This window comes from Octopus bimaculoides, chromosome 3 (genome assembly GCF_046866305.1).
Source record: "Octopus bimaculoides isolate indiv1 chromosome 3, ASM4686630v1, whole genome shotgun sequence".
NCBI classification, from domain to species: Eukaryota; Metazoa; Mollusca; class Cephalopoda; order Octopoda; family Octopodidae; genus Octopus; species Octopus bimaculoides.
This window is the reverse complement of record NC_142930.1, coordinates 108,930,929-108,945,479: the sequence shown is the minus strand read 5'-3', so window position 1 is coordinate 108,945,479 and position 14,551 is coordinate 108,930,929. Positions and strand designations below refer to the sequence as shown.

The 14,551-nt window shown below is 30.9% G+C and overlaps 1 protein-coding gene across 3 annotated transcripts in view; it reads left to right on the top strand.

Moving 5' to 3' along the window:
* The window catches only part of LOC106867600 (voltage-dependent calcium channel subunit alpha-2/delta-3), a 669,388-nt gene that overhangs the window by 453,712 nt on the left and 201,125 nt on the right, over positions 1-14,551 (top strand). The window contains exon 1 of one of the 3 annotated variants that reach the window (XM_089349472.1): positions 8,496-8,558. The exons of the other annotated variants lie outside the window; for them this stretch is intronic. The gene's annotated coding sequence lies outside the window, so the exon portion shown is untranslated. Of the gene's footprint in view, positions 1-8,495; positions 8,559-14,551 lie in introns of those variants that run through there. 3 annotated transcript variants of the gene reach the window in all.

The following is a 14,551-nucleotide window of genomic DNA, read 5'->3' as shown; positions in this document are numbered from 1 at the left end:
CGAGAGAGTGCCATTCATAGTAGAAGTTAACACTCTCAGCAATTCAAATCAACAACGCCTACCTTCAATTCATACTTTTAGTTACTTGACTTCCATTGTTAATGCCTTTTGGAAAAGAATGAACACTGTAACTCACACTTCTGTGTGAAAAGAAGAAAAATAATATTTCAAATTTTATGTCTATGAGGATAAAGAAACAAAACAAAAAAACTCTAGTACTGTAACATCTCTAAGACATTATGACAGATTCTTAACAAGCTATATCTGAAAATGGATATGCTTTTAAAAAATATATATGTTGTCCAATATCTGATCTTGTTACTTCATGATTTTCTAAACTTATATTTTTTTTCAGAAAACTTTTATATAGGATACAGAGTTCATACATCTATATTACCTGTTAATACATATATGAAAAACAATATATAGAGAGAGAGCGGGGGGGGAGATGTGTGTATGTCTATAACAATATATATATACATGTATATGTATAAAGATATGTGTGTATGTATATTATGCATATATTATGCATCGTGGTAGTAAGCTGGAGGAGTTTGATATATAGATTTTGAGGAATCTTACATTGTCAAAAAATATGGAATGAATGTGATAAGTTATGAGAAACTGTTAATTGAAAATAGAAAACCTGAATAAGATAAGAAGCTTCCAAGCAGAATTGTCTTCCTGAAAGGAAAATATTAATTACAATATAAATATTGATTTCTTCACAAACCTAAGGCTTCAGAATTATAGCAAACAGGAACTAGGAGTCATGATATTCATACCTCTCCCAAATTTCCAAATACATCATTGACCAAACTATGTTAGCCACACCAAAAAAAAAAAAATAGGTTTGGAAAGATTATTCATTGGTATGATAACATGAGATATATGTGCGAATATTGAAATTTCATATTTTCATTTGTTATCGTCTGAGCAAAACAGTTGTGTGATATTTCCATTCTTCAATGACTTTACAACTTATGGAATAAAATAAAATCACTCACTTTAATAACAGATAAGGCTTACTGCCATAAAATGGTACTCATCCAGCCCATGCATAACACTTTGCACAAGTGTCTTCTACTATAGTTCTACACTAGCCAAAGTCCCGTGAGTGAACTTAGACAGAAACTGAAAGAAGCCCATCATTTATAAATATATACATACATGTGTGTGTGTGTGTGTGTGTGTGTGTGTGTGTGTGTATTGATTCTGCCACAAATATAACATAAGGAAAAAAATGTAATTATCTTGGTTTCTAGTATTGATATAAATTTGTTAAGAATGGTTTATCCTTTATGTTGGAAATCTATATGGTCATCTGCACTGAGGAGGGTGGTTTCTTTCAAATTGATGTAATGTTTTCATTGATCGATTAATTGGAGCCACTTGAAACGGCCATAATGTATTGATACCTGGACATCCTTGTTACTTATTTACATTCTGTTCACCTAACTTGGAGCTGTGCAGACTATACCAAACTGACATTGTGCCTCAATTTAAATGCCTAATTCAAATGAATTTTAATTATAAAAAGCCTCATGATAGCAAAGGAGAATGGGCACCAGCCAGCCTAAAGGTTGGGGTGGGCTGCACCTGCCTACCTCAGTTGCTATGGCATTGAGGTAGATCCGGCCACCCCCATTAACGGGGACAAAACCTGGATTTAAAACACCTGAGGATGATGATATATATATATATGCATGTGTGTGTATTGCTATTTCCTTACCTTGACATTGTATGACAGTTGTGAGTGTCACTGCCATACAAGTAATGTCCTTCATTTCCAATTTTCCATGAAAATGTGTCATAGGCAAATATTACCTTACTTGGAAACAGGTGAAGGTTTGCAATAGAAAGGGCATTCATTCATAGAAAATTTCCCTTAACAAATTTCGTCTGACTCAAGCAAACATGGAAAAGTGAATGTTAAAACAATGATGAAAACGGTGATTAGTATCAATAGTAGTATGTATGTGTAGGTGGGGTGTTGATATGCATATTTTTGAAATGATTAAGCCTCTTGATTGTGAAATTTCTTATTTAATTCCAAATATTTGAAAACAACTTCAACAATTTCCTAAACTCTTTTAGCCATTTACAGAGCTGAAGGTGCTATATATTGATATCAATGTTCAAATTGAATTTTATTTTATCTCCTTTCTGAAAACACAAAAAGAAAGTAAAATGCTTCAAGTAAAATTTTGTTTCTGCTTTTCTTTTAATATTTTCCATTCACAAGCTGAAATGGATATTATTCTCAGATTCTCAACTTTAGCATCTTTCAACTCTTCTGTTTCATATAGGAAACTTTCTATAATATATAACATATGCAATTCAGAATTATTTGCCTGAATCTATGGCTTTTCACAGTGTGCTGTGAAAAAATTATTTTGTTATAGATTTGTAACAGACAAGATCAGAACTTTCAGGAAATTTAAAGGGAGAGAAAAATTGACAAAGTAAATTTGAATAAATAAGTTAATTAAACTTGAATAAATAGGTTCATTAAATTTGAATAAATAAATAAGTTCAGTTTAAAATTTAATAATCCTTTCTTTTATAGGCACAAAGTCTGAAGTTTTAAGGGAAGAGGCTAGTTGATTACATTGACTATTGGAGTCCAACTCATATCTATTTCATTGGCCTGAAACAATAAGAGGCAAAGTCGACCTCAGTGGAATTTGAACTCAGAACGTAAATATGGATAAAATACCACGAAGTATTTTGTTCAGTGTGCTAATAATTCTGCCAGCTCACTAACTTCAGCTAAAGAAAATTGACAAAGTAAATTTGAATAAATAAGTTGATTAAACTTAAATAAATAAGTTGATTAAATTTGAATGAATGAATTTATTAAGCTTAAAATCTAATTGTGATAATAATAACTGTAAATATTGACAGCCATGTAGAAAATAGATAGAAGCACTTGCGTAAGTGTGAAACATTTGTTTTATAAGAAACAGTTTGTACATTTGATGAACCACCAATGATGGAACTGTCATATCGTCTCTCATTCTGTTATAAATAGCTGCCAAATCTTCCTCAAATTACACTTTACTATCTGACACCAGGAAGAACACATTAGACTATGTTTTCATTATATTCAATGTCTATGAAATAAAAGGTACTTGGAATGGTTGGAACCCCTTTTTACCCTATACTGGTTAACCTGAGGTTAAATGATTGCTATTACTACATGTGGAGATGGGTATTTCAGATTTAGAAGTACATAAAGGTGAGCACATTTGATAAATAATGATGACCAATTTAGGTACATGACCAGCAATTTTAAAGGGAGGATGTTAATCGGTATTATTGACCCCAGTAGTTGACTGGTACTTTATTTTATACCCTGCCCCCTTGATGAAAAAAAATGATGCAAGGTAAAGTTGACGTCAACAGGATTTGAAGAGAGGCAGAACAAATTCTGTCAAGGATTTTATCCACCGCTCTAATGACTTTGCTAATTTGCTGCCTTTAATGACAGCATTTTTATGAGTAGGGTCCTTATTTTTTTGTGCCTCGCTTCACCTCTCTATGTGAAATAGTTTCACGGATTTTGTAGTACCACTCTCTGTAAAAGACTTGACATTCTCTCCCCATGTTTTCTCCCTTGCTCTCTCACCGATTTTAAATCTATGAAATCCATTGCTAAGCACCGACTTTATGATGCCTTAAAGTCTATGGAGACATCATATTCATATTTAAATTCAGAAAAGCAGTATACTATAAATTTGCACTGTTCCATCATAAAATATTCTATGCTTGTTTTCTGTTGTGGTATTTATGCCAGCTTTCATGATAGACATTTAAAAAAAAAAAAACCCACCTTGATGGAATTTAAACTTTAGCAGCAAGGAGGTTCAAACAAATATTACAATTATTAATTAGGTCATAATAAAACACCTTATTTCTATTACAGTATCTATCTTCCATTTCTAATGGTATTTCATGTGTTCATTAAATTTTGTACTTCCTTCCATTTATTATTTTATGTTATTGTAAATCTGACAGGCCTAAAACATAGTAATTGGAGCGTAAACAGGGAATAATCTTTACTTTCGAAGAAACAGTGTTGATGTGACTTTGCAACCTCAATTTTCATAGACTTGTGTTCATTTCTTGAAGTTTTAGCTGTAACATAAAAATCAATATATTTCTCTTTACGACAAAACAACCACACACCCCACCAAACAACAAAAACAGAAACTACATTACAGTTTTACTGGTATTAAAAGAAATCTTTATTAAGTCAGAAAGAGAATTTTAAGCTTCTATTTCTCAACAGAAATAAATGTGTATACATCAGTGTATATATACATTCACACACCTATATATGCATGTGTTTGTGTATATATGTGAGTGTGTGTATATAAATATATATATATATATATATATATATATATATATATATGCAGACACACATACTGGCATGTATGCACACATGAACAAACATTTATAAAGTGACTTCTGTACCGTTTTGAAACATGGCAGCTTATTAATGTTAATGTACAGAAAGAATAATGGAAAAACTGCCAGATTTCATTACAATCAAATAACATTTTAAACCTAAAATTTGTAAACAGTTTACTTAGATAAAGTTTAGTATTAAAATGCACGTTTTTGTGCCCCAACAAAATTGAATTGTTCAAAGTAAAACTTTTATTATAAAAATAGTTCGACACTTGCAACCATAAAGTTTTATAGTCAACATAGACACAAGCAGAGACTATACAACTATGTGTATGTGTGCATGTATGCATGTGTGTAGGAATGTGACCTAGTACTAACTTGCTATTTAAAGATAGTATATTTGGTATCAGCACGTATTTATAGGATATGTATGTATGTGTGTGTGTGTGTGTGTGTGTGTGTGTGTGTGTGTGTGTATATATATATATATATATATATAAACAACTGACAAGTAAATCTGTGGCATTGAGTAGAATATTTGCTATAGCCCATCTTTTATACCAAGACAGAACAATGTACATGATAACATTTCCAATCAGTGAAGATCAGAAGCCATGAGAGTCAATGCGTCTGACTGTCATTGCATCAGGGTATTTATTATTAACATTATCATCATCATCATCATCATTATTATTATTATTATTATTATTATTATTATTATTATTATTATTATTATTATTATTATTATCATCATCATCACTTTTTGTACCTAGTCTACAGTACATCATGCACCTGTTCAGGCAATGTTAATTTGATGAAGGGAGTCAGCTAATGTACAGCACATACATTTGATCACTATAAACAAGTCATTTGTACACATAGTCTTCAATAGGGGCCCAGTTCATAAGTTTATCACATCTTATTTTTAAGCAAGAAGCTGTTAGTTATTCATATACAGTTCATTCCAAAGAAAGTTTTCTATCAAAGAATAACAGACAACTATATAATATTTATTTCAATTATATTTGCTTTTAATAAAAAAATATATATAGACAGAGGTGTGACTGTGAGGTAAGAAGCTTGATTCCCAACCACATGGTTCCTGATACAGTCCCACTATGTGGCACCTTGGGCAAGTGTCTTCTAATGTAGCCATGGGCCAACAAAAACTTTGTGAGTAGATTTGGTAGACAGAAACCGATAGAAGGCAGCAAGCTGGCAGAAACGTTAGCACGCCGGGCGAAATGCTTAGCGGTATTTCATCTGCCTCTACGTTCTGAGTTCAAATTCCGCCGAGGTCGACTTTGCCTTTCATCCTTTCAGGGTCGATAAATTAAGTACCAGTTATGCACTGGGGGTCGATGTAATCGACTTAATCCCTTGTTTGTCCCCTCTATGTTTACCCCCTTGTGGGCAGTAAAGAAATAAGAAACTGATAGAAGCCCATCTTATAGATAGCTTTGTGTCTGTGTTTGTCTCCCACCACCACTTGACCACTAGTGTTGATGTGTTTATGTCCCCATGACTTAGTGGTGCTGATTCATTTGCATTCCCCAACTTAGCAGATTGGCAAAAGAGATCTTCAGAATAAATACCAAACTTAAAATAACAACTGGAGTTGATTTGTTTGAAGAGAACCATACAAAGCAATGCTGCAGCATGGCTGCTCTCCAATGACTGAAACAAGTAAAAGAGTATTTTACATCAAAGGAGAAATTAGCTCAGTTGTTCAGTGCTGTATTATCTCTTTCTAGTGAGATTATTTAACACATTTATAGATCACATGACAATCACCCAGGATTACAGAAACAAAAAACGAATGTTGATGTTTTCTCTAATATTCATTTATCTATTTGTTTCTACTTACCAGAAATAGCATTTATATTTTTATCTCTAGGTTTGCTATTTCCTCTGTTCAATAAAATATACTAATAAAAACAATATAAAAATCTTCCAGTTGTGTCATATTGATTTCTTTATACTTAGCCTTGCCTCCAAAAACCATGTTCTCTAAACTCGTCTTGCTTCAGTTATCAATAGCCATCACTCCAGCCTGTGCCTCACTAAGTTTAGTATTGTTTCTTTCCATACATAATGTCTAGAATATTTTACCTTGTACCTATTTCAGAAATAGAACTTGAAACAAGACAAGAAAGAAAAGAGGAATCTTCTCAAGTTATTGTTCTTGTTTGACATCATTTGATCACTTATTGAAAATGAACTTTGTTCTTTATTTCTTTGATTTTCTTTTAATGAGTACCTTGTAAAACAAGCAACTTTAATGTCAGCAGAAAAATTCAGTACAGTGATGAGCTGAGATTTTTAGGCTGAACACATATACATACATACATATATATACATGTATGTATGTATATATACATACATACATACATACATATACATGTATGTATATGTATATACATATATCTATACATGTATACACACACACACACACAGATGAGCACATAAGTGTAAAATAAGGTGGTAAAAATAGTACTCAAATACCAAAAGTAGAGTAATATCCTTTTATTAGAGCTGCAAAATTATCACAAAAACTCTTTTTGTGATAATTTTACAGTTTTAATTAAAGTATATATATATATATATATATATATATATATATATATATATATATATATATATATATATAAAAGTATAAACACATCATCATTTTAATGTCTACATTTCCATGTTTACATAGATATAAATGTGGACGCTAAAATGAGGATGACATATTTTTTCATCTTTCTTTCCCTCATCCCCTACCCATAATCATTACATCCTCTCTCTTCTACTTTCTCCTCCCCTCTCAGTTATAGAGGCTACATTAGGCCCTTAACCTTGCAACTTATGAGACAATCTTCACTAATGCTAGTATCACAAAAAATGCACCCAGTACACTTTGTAAAAGCAGTTATTGTTCTGTAGAAACCACGTCAAAGTAGACATTGAAGCATAACACATAGTTCCAACTCATCAGATCCTGTCAAACCATCCAACCCATGCCAACATGTAAGACGGATGTTAAATAATGGTGATGATGATGATATACATTTAGTGTGTGTGTGTATTTATATATATATAATAATATGTATATACAATGTATATTTTCTTTCTTTCTTTTCTTTCATTAGCTGAAGTGACTGAAAACGTCATACTTTATACAATTTTTTTTTTATTACTGCATATCCTTTCAAGAATTCACCCAATCAGATTGCTTCCTAATTTTTAGTTAAATAAGATGATTAAATAAACTCTCTGAATAAAAAATTAATTTTATTTAGAAATATTATTTAATCATTATTTTTTTTTCTTCCTTCATTTCTATCTTCTTTCTTTCTCTTTGAAATTGTTTGGCTTCAATCACTGTGCTTTAAAAAAAAATTTTTTTTAAATTTGCCTCCTAATTATAACAAAACGGCATAACTACAAAGTTCTACTCCCCAGACTTTGGAAGGTCATAACTTTCAGAAAAATGAATATTTTTTTTAATGAAATTTTCTATGCATATTGCATTTATTATGTAGATCCCGAATATACAAACATTTCCGGTGAAAGTGTTTTGGAATGGGGGTGGGGGACAATTTTCAGAAATTCCAACAGAGTCCACATAAATTCTTCTTAACTTCCATGAAAATTAATATTCTTTCGTGAAATTTTCTACAAATATACCTTGATGTATGTACATTTCGAGCATGTAGGAATTTTGAAGGAAACAACTGCAGGTTATTTTTGAGAAGTGTTCCCCACTCGGTGGTGTTTCGGAGCAAGTCGTCCATGATTGTTTCATTTTTCTCTATTATGTGCGTATGTGCATCCGTAGATTTGTAATGAAGTAATACGCTGCTTATGTTCTCTTCTATTTCTCTACTAGAAACGTTTACTTTGGAATTTACTTCTATTGAGAAAAAAAATCATGTGCATGTTATTTTTAACGTAAGTTTTCTTATGACGGCTTCTCTTTTCTGCTTATTACTTCAATAGAAATCTACAGATGCACATACGCACATAATAGAGAAAAATGAAACAATTATGGACGACTTGCTCCGAAACTCCATCGAGTGGGGAACGCTTCTCAAAAATAACCTGCAGTTGTTTCCTTCAAAATTCCTACATGCTCGAAATGTACATACATCAAGGTATATTTGTAGAAAATTTCACGAAAAAATATTAATTTTCATGGAAGTTAAGAAGAATTTAAGTGGACTCTGTTGGAATTTCCGAAAATTGTCCCCCACCCCCATTCCAAAACACTTTCACCGGAAATGTTTGTATATTCGGGATCTACATAATAAATGCAATATGCATAGAAAATTTCATTAAAAAATATTCATTTTTCTGAAAGTTATGACCTTCCAAAGTCTGGGGAGTAGAACTCTGTAGTTATGTATATACAATGTATATTTTCTTTCTTTCTTTTTTTTCATTAGCTGAAGTGACTGAAGACGTCATACTTTATACAATTTTTTTTTTATTGCTGCATATCCTTTCAAGAATTCACCCAATCAGATTGCTTCCTAATTTTTAGTTAAATAAGATGATTAAATAAACTCTCTGAATAAAAAATTAATTTTATTTAGAAATATTATTTAATCATTATTTTTTTTTCTTCCTTCATTTCTATCTTCTTTCTTTCTCTTTGAAATTGTTTGGCTTCAATCACTGTGCTTTAAAAAATGTTTTTTTTAATTTGCCTCCTAATTATAACAAAACTACATTTATGTCATATTATGTCAATTCTTGTATCATTATTAGAAATTGAATGATTAGAGTTTGGAGCTATAGAACCCTTGTTCAAACTGTACAATGAAAACAAGGAATAACATATCTTTATCAAAGTACATGCCTTTCTGTACTATTTCCTTCCTGTTATGAATTTACTATGTGACATCAAAAATGGGCACCAAAGTGACAAAATCTATCATTGTTTATTCAACAACAATATCTTCCGATAACCAACTTAATCTTGACGACAAACTATACAAATAGATAAGCATTCACCCGAAGCTGGTGTATTAGAGTTTGTCCTATGTGTTATAGCATTGTTCTTAGAACATAGAACTAAATCTGTGTTTATTCATTGTTTCCTATTACCATTTTCGATATACATAATATTTCAGAAATCATTGTTTATTAAACACATTTTCTGAAATGAATTTTTTTTTTTTATTAAAATTTCTATAGGAAATAGAAGACAATAATCATAGATTGAAACAAAAGAATATTTTTATCACTTTGCCGAACGTCTTTGCTGGAAAACAAAAGACTAATAAGCAACCTGATGAATATTTTATTAATTTATTTTATTGATAGTTTGCTTTCAAGATGAATACAATTTATGAATTGCATTATCTTCTTCAATGAACAATATTATTATTGTTAGTATTATTATTATTATTATTATTATTATTATTATTATTATTATTATTATTATTATTATTATTATGTTTATTATTAATATTAAGGCAGCAGAATCATTAGAACATCAAACAAAATGCTTTGCAATAATTGTTCCTGCTCTTCACATTCTGTGTTCAACTCTCACAGTTGTTAACTTCGCCTTTCAACCTCTTATGGGGAGCTCAATAAAATAAAATAACAGTCAATCTAAGAACTAAAGTCAGTCTTTCCACAAATTTCATTCCTTCCTACAAATTTCATTCTTTGTACATAGATCAGTGGTATATAGATCCCTTGAAAATTGAAGCCTTGTGCCTAAATTAGAAGCAGTGGTTATTGTTGCAACACAGTTGAACATTGTGGCCTATGTGATCCCAAAATTGCTGGCCTTGTGCCAAAATCTGAAACCTATCAGTCTCTTTTGCCAAACTATTAAGTGACAATAATATAAATACACCAAAAGCAGTTGTCAAACAGCGATGGGGAACAAGCACAGACACAAAAGACACACATTAATATACGTACATGTTGTTGAATAATTAAGTGATTGTAATCAGCCTTCATCAAGTTTCTCTTATCACAATTCTCAACTAAAGTTTGTTGCTCTGTCCATTTCTTTAAAGCTCTTCACTCCCATAAAGGAATTCTTTAAAAAACAAAAATACTCTCATTTCCTTTAATTTCCAAATGTAATCAACAATCTTTTACTTCTTCCAGCACAAAATAAACAAATATCTGGATATGAAGCAATTGTATTATTTTAAATATAAATATAAACTATTTTCATAAAAGTGTTTAATCAGTTTGATAGCATCAGTTTTATGCCTTTTTAAAACTTATCTTGAATAAGTTTGGCTTCTGTAATTCTAAATTTTATTAATCACTTTTATTAATTTGAAAGGTAAATTATTTTAGATATGAGAATTTTAACTGGTATGAAACAATGAAGCATTGGAGGGTATAAGTTTTAATTAAATATACCAATATCATTAACAGGGAGTAGGGGGAATATTTACTTGAATACTGTTTATGAATTTAATCATGATATTTTAATAGATCCTAGTAATACATTAAGGGCACTAAAACTTATGTGCCTAGGTTTGTAGTTAACAAGTTTGCTTCCAAACTACATGGTTTCAGGTTCAATCCCACTGCATGGCACCTTGAGCAAGCGTCTTCAACTATAACCCTGGGTCAACGAAAGCTTTGTGAAGAAATTTGTTGTACATGTGCACGCCTCTGTGTGTGTGTATCTGTGCGTGTGTGTGTTTTTATGTGCAGCCTTGTCTTGACAGTATGTGATTCTCAAAGAAACAAAATCTCACTATCTCACTGTTCATTTCCAATCCTTCAGGTCGCAGGGAAATATTACCTTGCTTGCAAACAGGTGAGGGTCGGTGTCAAGAAGGGCATTCAGATGTAGAAAATATGCTTCAACAAATTCTCTTTTACCTATGTAAGCATAAAAAAAAGCAGATGTTAAATAGTAGAAGTGGCAAGGGTGGTGGTTTGCTTGCAATTGGGATGGGGAAAGGGATGAGATAAAACAATAAAGAAAAAACATGAGCAGCGAATTATTTTATTTGAGTAGTGTTTCATTCACTTATGCTACTAATAATCTTATGCTACTATAAATGTGACTTTGTACCTAAGTAAAAAATAATATTGGTTTCAAATTTTGGCACAAGGCCAGCAATTTCGGGGGTGGAGAAGTAAGTGAATTAAATCAACCCCAGTGCTCAACCAATACTTATTTTATCAACTTCAAAAGGATGAAAGGGCAAGTTGATGTCAGCGGAATTTGAACTTCAGAGCATGAAGACAAACGAAATTCAGCTAAGCATTTTCTCACTGCCTTAAGTAAGAAATAAATATTATAATATGGTAAACTTTGACAATAATTTTCACATGTTTAAAGTAATAAGTTTTCATGTCTGTGGTGATAGAGAATCTCTATCATTTGAAGATGAAGATTCAGTTGTTCAATCAATGAAATTATCTGCTCCTGAATTAATGTAAAGATTCCATTAAGGCTACACAGAAATGTGTATCCTTAATGGAATTGTCTGACAAAATCAGTGTGAAACAGTGTGTTACAAGGCTGTACTTTTGAATTACAATCCACCTGGAAGGCTTCTGTACAATTTCTATCTGCCTAATTTCACTCACAAAGTATGGGCCACCTTGAGGCAATAGAAAATGACATTTGCCCAAGATGCTAGGCAATAGGACTGAATCCACAACTTCATGGTTCTGAAACAAACTTCTTAACAATTTGGCCAAACTAAACCTACTTTCTATGTATATAAATAGTGCAACAATGTCAAATAAGTCAATTTTGTGTTGATGTATATTATTATTATTATTATTATTATTATTATTATTATTATTATTATTATTATTATTATTATTATTATTATCATTATTATTATCATCATCATCACACCCATTGGTGAATTACCTATTATTTAAACATATGTCAGTATTATTTTGTGTATACAATCAACTCAATGTTTGTCCAAAATATACTGCTTATTTATAACTTTATCAAAGCATCTTATTTCCGTAGACAGTAGCTTTAATATTCTAGTACTTATATCATTATTATTATTATTATTATTATTATTATTATTATTATTATTATTATTATTATTATTATTATTATTATTATTATTATTATTATTATTATTATTATTATTATTATTATTATTATTATTATTATTATTATTATTATTATTATTATTATCATCATCAATATATATATATCTTATATACTACAAGCATTTTAAGCTCTTTCTGGAAGTAATTATCTGAATTAGTATATATATATATATATATATATACATATATATATATATATATATATATATATATATATATATATATATATATATATATATATATATATATATATATATGTAATACATGCTATTAGAAAATAAATAGATAGACAGACAGACAGATAGATGGTGCAGGGAGGTAAAAGTCTATTTCTGCAACAAACAGTTGATAAATAATAGAAGAATATTTAGCAGTAGATTAGAAATCTTACAGGATAATTTTTTTCTTTATTCATTAAAGTTCGTGCTGATAGATTCTAGCAGACTCCAGTTTCAAGATTCATTCTTGTTTTGACTGATTTAGTTGCTGTGAAAATAACAATGTTGGGCTGTTGCCTTTCAAATTAGGTTTCTGTTATTTTTAATCTGTATTTGTCGAATTCTGTTTACTCTTATCTCTTATCTCAATTACATTTCGTGTTGTACTATAGAGATACAGATACAGTTATATTCTTGTAAAAGATATAGCAATTAATTCTTAATGAGATTATGGTTTAGAAATACTCCTGTGACAGTAATGGGGCTATTTGTTTGATTCAATTTAGTTATCTTCATAGAATGTGGTTGCATTTATTAAATTTTAAGGACAGATTCAGACCAAATTTACTTTAGTAAATTCTAACACTTTTAAAATTGTATTAATTCCATCTAAAGAAGTTAGCGAGGTGTTATCATCACTCATTTAAAATTATTCTACTGCTATGTGCAGATATTGCAATTTGGTTAAATGACAAGAAGTGTAGGTACAAAGAAGCAGCTTTCAGATATATTTACCTCAGTTAATACATTACTATTGATGTTGTTCATTAACCCTAAATTAATTCTTATTGAGCAGAACTATGATCAGAGGTGTTCATGATCACCCTGTTTCTTTGTACATCTATGACTGCACTGTCCAATGCATCCCACCTTTTTTAAGATGCTAGGGCTTAATTTGAGATAATTTGGTTGCTACTTCTAGCAGTTTAAGCAACCATATAAAGATTGCTGCAGTTTGTAATTTTTTGTAGTTTTCGTTATTACCAAATATTAGAACTCTTTACACTCTGAGTTCAAATTCCGCTGATGTCAACTTTGTCTTTCATCCTTTCAAGGTTGATAAAATAAGTACCAGTTGAACACTGGGGTTGATTTAATTTACTAAGCCTCTGCCCCAAAACACTGGCATTTTGTCAAAATTTGAAACCACTATATATTTCATTATTATCCTAACCTGGTATCTCAAATTGCTAGATCCATAGAAACCATTAAAACTATTGAAAATAGTATTCCAACAAAGCCCTAACTTTTAGTTCGGCTAACACAAACCAAAGAACTAAAGTTATTTAATATAGGAATCAATAGTTAAAATATAATTTCTAGAAGATATATTGTCAGTTTCTTTTCTCTTTTTTGCTTGCATCAAACATTTCATCAGTAGTATTCTTTCATGAAAGGGGTTTAGAAATTCAAGTAAAATTCAAATGGAGTGCTACTATACCTACATTAGCTGTTATGCACACTGACTTTCTGAAGAGCCACACAGCTGATTGGTGTTTCATCACCAACAGACACACTCCAGCCTCTGATTATAAGCATACTGTCTCTGCTCTCTTGTCATCTATCGCTGCTTCATGAAACTAACTAGTCTTGCACCTCTACCATTCAGACCCCTTCGGTCCACTCATCTTTTCTATCTTGGTGCTTCCAATCTCCTTTCCCTACACTGGCCACTACACTCAGGGATTTTCCCCCAGGACTCCATCCCTCTGGAATCTTCCCCTTTCTCATGTTTTTCCTGCAAGTGTTGATCTGCAATGGTTTAAATCAGTGGTTCTCAACCATTTTTTTTTTTACTTGTGAACCCCTTTAGTCACTATTTTACTCTACTGGACCCTTATAGCCATTTGAAG